Below are 6,770 nucleotides of genomic sequence, written 5' to 3'. Positions count from 1 at the left end.
CTGAAATCATAGAGAAGCCCTTGACGAAATGATGATAATACCATGCTAATCCTATAAAACTACATACTTTGGTGACATTCTTAGGTGGTTCTCTCTCTAATATTGCTTTAATTTTCTAAGTATTCACTCGGATGCCATTGATTGCAACTACATAGCCTAGAAATACCACCTCAATTAACCAAAACTCGCACTTCCCAAACTTGACATATAGCTGATGTTCCCGAAGTTTCTGATCATACTCTTCCTCGGATCGAGAGTACACAAAGATTTCATCGATAAAAACCACCACAAACTAATCTAGATAAGGGTAAAAATGTGGTTCACCAAATCCATAAATACCACCAAGGCATTGGTGAGTTTGAACGGCATCACGAGGAACTGGTAATGGATGTACCTTGTCCTGAACGTGGTATTAAAAATGTCGGCATCCTTAACTTTCAACTGGTAGCACATTGACATCAAATCAATCTTAGAAAACACACATGCGCCTTTAAGTTGGTCGAATATATCATCAATTCCAGGAAGCTGGTAGCGGTTCTAGATCGTTAATTTATTCAATTGTCGATAGTCAATGCACAACCTCATTGACCCATCTTTTTTCTTGACAAAAAGAACAAGCACTCCCCAAGGTGAAACATTTGGTCTAATAAAACCCCTATCCAAAAACTCTTAAATATGTTTCTTTAGCTTCATTAGTTTTGTCGGTGTCATACGATAGGGTACAATGGATACCGGGGCTCAATATGCATAATGTCTATGCTAAATTCGACCTCATGGTCAGGTGGTAACTCTAGTAGTTTCTCCAAAAACACGTCAGAGAACTCTCGAATGATACGAATATACTCAAGCATCGGGACAAAGACTTGTGTATCCAAAACATGAGCCAAGAAGAATTTGTACCCTTGACTCAACAACCTTTGAGCCTTGATTGCCAAAAAAACTTTAGTAGTGCAACTCGTGCTCCTACTGGTCATCACTAACTTGGTCCCATCGTCTTTACGAACTTTAATTTGTCTTGTCTTGCATCTCAAACCTATGTCGTGCTCAGTAAGGCAATCCATGCCTAAGATCACATTGAACTTCCCGAAATGGTAGTTTCATCAAATCAGCTAGCAATATCTCACCTTGGAGTTCTACGGGGCAACGATGGTGAACCTTATCAACCAATACGTCTAACCTTAGAGGACTAGACACTTTGACCTCTATCTCTAAATCCTCAGTCGAGATATTTCTCTTTCGAGCCAAATCATAACAAACATAAGAGTGGGTAGAACTTGGATCTACTAAGGCAATAACAGGAACCAAAAAGACTGTAAAGATACCTGAAATTTTATTAGCAACATCACACTACTTCTGGGCTCTGACGGCATACTATTGCTAGGCTACCTTTATCTCCTGAACGATCTCAGATCTAGAGGTACCCCTACTGTACTGCCCTGACGCAGCTCTACTACCCCTCGAGAACCCTCGGCCTTATTGAAAGGATTACGTAGATCTCTGAGATGATGCGGGGGCTGAACTCTGAGCTTGGGGGAAATATCGAATGAAATGGTCCAAAGACACACAACTGAAGTAACCTCCCATAGTTCGGTAACACTCTCTAGTGTGCCTACGCTCGTAAATCGAACACATTGCGTGAGATGGTGTCCGATCAAATCTGTTGTTGTTTGATCTAGAAGTGAAAGATAAGGGTGTTCTGCATGAGACAGACCCACCTTTACAGCCTGAGCTTTGAGGTACCCTTGAACTCTGAGGTCATCTGGCCCTCTTTGCTGATGACTGAGATGGTCTGGTAGTCTCTGGAGCCCTTCGGATCTGTCTCACTGAGTCGCTCACCTCTTGAGCTTTCTTGCATAAAATTCTCTCAATCGTCGTATCCTAGCGGGTCAGATATACAAATACAAAAGTTGGATTAGCTGCTTATTGAGTATGGATATCCAAATTAAGGCCATCCCTAAACCTCCTACAACAGTGGGCCTCGATAAGGATAAGCTTTAACGCATACTTGTTCAGCCTGAGAAATTCTTTTTCATACTAGATTACTATTTGGTTACCCTCGATCAAATGTAGAAACTGGTCGCGCAAGTCGTCAATATGAGCCTCTCCAATGTACTTCACACGGAACTCTGACAAAAAGTACTTCAGAAGGGTGGTGATGCACTCTAACTTGCCCTCAGGAGTAAGGTTCAACTTACGTAACGTGCAGAGTTTTTCTTGGAGCCACTGGCTGCAGATATTGGATCGTCATCCTTGGATCCATAGAAGTATGACATCTCTTATCGACGGGGTCTCTCAGTTGGATACTCCTAAGGTGCCATAGCAGGCTAAACTAGGGGTACAAGTGGGGGAGGTGGCATAGCATACAAATTCGAAATGGCACGTACTATCTACCTAAAGGTCGAGGTCAGATTACGAAAGAAATTAGCCTCGTCTACTCCTGCCTATGTGGCCATCTTATTATCAAGGTCTGGGGCATGCTCGTCCCTGAAACCTCCTGTTAAGGAGATGTGACTCTCCTCATGGCCTTCATGAATAGGAATCATATTGTTGGCCAAGGTCGGATCCTAAAAATAAAAGGAAAGAGAGGTATTATCGCTATTCCAAAATCTTAAGTATTATTGACACTCTAGAGGCATGTACTCACATAGACACTTACTGACTCTGACCCATGGGTCCTAGGAATGACTAAACATGGATGTTTTGATACCACTAAATGTAACCCTAATCCAGTCCGACCGGAAGATCTATGAATTAGGATGTCACTTGGAACCACCGAAATAATCAACCTAGAAATTTCTTTTTAAAAAATTTGTAACCATCAAAATAGTTTATCATAAATTATTGCAGAAATCAATTCAACGTTTACAAAATACATATGTCCTCCAAAATAAGTACATCATGATATTAGGGTTTAAAATGAAAGTAGAGTTATAACTCAACTATACAAGGTCCATATAGAATACATGCTCTCTACAAATACTCATGACATACTATGATAATCAGCTGGTCTGAAATGAACAGATATGATAGGCTCTCTCAGCGATCCTTAACTATCATGTGCACAAAAACATATTCCAGGCGCTGAGTTCACAAGTTCAGTGCCACAAAAATAACTATGTAATACTATATGCATTTATTACATGAACATGCCATGCAAAATCATAAACATGAGTAAGTATATATCAAATATGAGATAGGTCGAGTGGTGTGGTCGGAGGAATTTACATATATCTCGGACAACACACTAGCTTATCTAGAACATGATAGATTAGGGGTAAAAATAAAAATTTACGTGCGTCAGTACTTATGGCCCTCAGTCTACCTCAGATCATCGAGAGGTCGAGGTGAGGCCCAGAATTTACATGTATCGAAAGCTCACATCCTGTACCTAGTCGAGCATAGGGTACAATTTCATAATTTACGTGCATCAAGATTTATACTGGTACGACTAGGAATTTACATGCATTAGATGCATACAAAACAGAAAATATTTAAATATTTACAAATAAAGGAAGATCATCATAAAGCCAGAGTAACTCAGGTGTCCAAACCATTTCTCGAGTGTCACACAAGGAAAATCTTATGTCATCCTAACTTGCTTGCTTTCTAGGTGAAAAATTAGTGATCTTAATTATTTTCACTTGGGCCAAGATTATCTCGACCCCTTCAGTCTGGTTGTAAAACCATCTACAGTGAATGTAGCGTTCTTATTGGCGGTTAATAATGGTTGGAGTTTATGGCAAGTAGTGTAACACCCATAACTCGTATACATCTCGAAATACGAGTTAAAGATGTCACATTCACATTTCAAATATTCTTTGTACATAAAGCTTTAAACTTTTGTTCCATTTAAAACCTCTCGTTTAACAATTTAGAACTATTTAATTAATCATATATAAATATAAAATAATAATTTATCGTCCAATTAAAATCTGATTTTAGGCAACAACTAGGCAGTTCAATGTTGTTTCTCAACATATATATATAACTACAAAAATATTGCCTAATTTAGAATCATTCAATTTACCTTTAAATTATATTTACTATCGACCATTTAAGTTAATCGATCAGATTCGTTCAAACATTTATAACATACATGCCACTAATGAGTAAAAGATATCTTACTGATACTGTAGGTTGGCTTGATTTTCCAAGAATAGATGCTTCAGTACTCCTTACTTAACGCATGCTTCTTTATTCGAATCCTAAGCATGAAAAATGTCATGCGCTAAGTAAAACTTAGTGAGGCAATAACATAGCTAAGGTGAGATAAAACATAAATATCATAGAGTATTATAAAACATAAATATGTAATTTAAATAAAAACAATAAAACTTTCAAACCGAACTGTTCAAACCATTTTCCTATTTGAAAACTTGAAAATCATCATCTCATGATTTTATAAAAAATCATTTAAATCAATATCAAACCTAATAAATATTTCATATTTTTTTATTCATACATATTTTAGAACTTTCATTTTATTTCCATATTCTTTTCTTTCACATACTTTTCATAACTTTCACACTTACTTTCATAACCCAATGTATATGTAAGAGAAGGCAAGGTACATGTGTCATACATAATGTGCGCACTAGGCACTACATTGTGACAATCATCATCATAAGATGCACTCCAGGTGCAAATCATATCATATGAACCAACGGTGCCATAAGTAATGTACACGAATGTACCATAACTTAACTTGAACTTTACTCAACTTCCTAGCATGCCAAGTGTACCCAAGACTCTCAATGCAACATACAATGGACTTCCATATCATATTATATTCATATAATAATCAACATTTCCATATCAAAATAAATATCAACTTATCAACATAAAAAGCATAATTTAGGTAGTTCATACCCGAAATCATCCATAATTAGAATATAGATATAATGTAAAATACTTTGAGTATATCATGCTATAAAATAAATTCAAATAACATTTTTGAAATCATTAAAGAAATATTCCATCATTATAATTATAGATCATTATTTAAAATTATATTCGAAAGTTCATTCGAGTATCTTTTTGAGCAAAATTCACACTTTCTGAAAAAATTTGAAAAATGACTTCTCGAAAAGAAATGTTACATCTTGATAATGTTCACATTTCATCAATCGAACTTCGTTTGCAAGAATAAGGAAGCATTCATCATCGTGGGATGACATCGGGAGATCTGTATCAACGGATGATGATATATCTTCAGCAATCCAGTCTATTTATAGCCATAATTGTATGTGGCTTTAAGGTGTACCCAATGTTGATTGTGGCTTTTATCGAACGTTGGAAGCCTGAGACGCACATTTTCATTTCCCAAGTGGTAAAGAGATGATTAGTTTGGAAGACGTCACTTACCATCTCGGTGTTCCTGTGAATTGTGCTGCCATCGTGAGGTGGTACGGTCCACGAGGTTTTGGGAAAACTGCGACCATCCGAGGTCATGGACGATTATCAGATACGAATAACGTGGTTGGAGTCTGAATTTCAAGTAACAAACAACTTTACCGAGGAATAACTTATTTTTGCATCCCGAGTATATCTTCTCCAACTGATCGAATGGGTATTATTACTAGATAAATCTATAATTTGGCGCACACTCAGTATCTTCATATATTAAATAACTTCACTGAGTGTCGTAATACTAGTTGGGGCTAAGCGATTTTAGCCTTTTGTATCGAGAGCTTTGCAATACTATAATTTTCGAGCGGGTCGAAAAGCTGATGTAGCAGATTCTCTAATATTGCTACAATCATGGGCTTGGTATCGATTTTCATTTTTTACACCAATTACATAGCCTTAGTTGAGTTTCCTCTAGCTGGAAGGTAATTTTTTAACTTCATTTTTAACTAATTTTTAATTAATTTGTTTGTTTTTAATCATTTTTTATTTTTAAATTTTTTAAATAGCATCATAAAATAACCAACACGAAGTTATTGGTGCCACTAAAAAAGATATACGGATGAGGATTGACATCGTCGGTCAATATACGGTAAATATTAGTTCTTTTATTATTTTATTTGAAATTGTTTAACTTTATATATACTACATAGTTTTCTTGGCTTCCGTATGTTGACGAAGAGATCTACCGGTTATTTCCACTGGGATTTTTTAATGTGTCCGATTTATGGTGTGCCATGACGTCTGTACTACATTTTGCGATTGTTCAGTTGTACACCGCTGATAGAGTGTTGCGACAGTTTGTGTCTCACCAACTGATTCCTACGAAAATATGGGATATAGACACGCTCCATAAAATTGATGCACGTGGGAAACATATTGAAAATTGGTCGATGAAGCATACTTACTACATTGAGCAATAGAATCAGCGTCACCTATTGGTCCCCCACCCCGTGTTACGAGATTACACCGATCGACCTAGATTTTGATTATTCTCCATATCTATGAAATTACAAAGCAAATGGGAAATCATATCTCATGACAGCGGAACAGATGAGAGAATGGGAACAATACAAGGCCAAATTTTCCGAGTCAAAGAAATCATCGTCATCTTCTTCTTCTGCTTCAACATCTATATCTGAAGGTTACTATTATGCATCTTAGGCTAGTTTCGGTTACTATGCTGCATATCATACTTCAACTGAGACTCAGTCGAATTAGGTTGGAGGTTTATGGGATGCAATAAAACACACTCAAGCATCTTTAACAGAACATGCGGGTGAGGGTTATTGGGACCATATCATATAAGGTTAACAACGTAGCAGCTAAGTCAGTTCAGTAACAACAGTGATGACTTCAAATAC

The sequence above is a fragment of the Hibiscus syriacus genome, unplaced genomic scaffold (assembly GCF_006381635.1).
Source record: "Hibiscus syriacus cultivar Baekdansim isolate YM2019G1 unplaced genomic scaffold, ASM638163v2 tig00112490_pilon, whole genome shotgun sequence".
In the NCBI taxonomy this organism is placed as follows: Eukaryota; Viridiplantae; Streptophyta; class Magnoliopsida; order Malvales; family Malvaceae; genus Hibiscus; species Hibiscus syriacus.
This window is presented reverse-complemented; position numbering follows the sequence as displayed.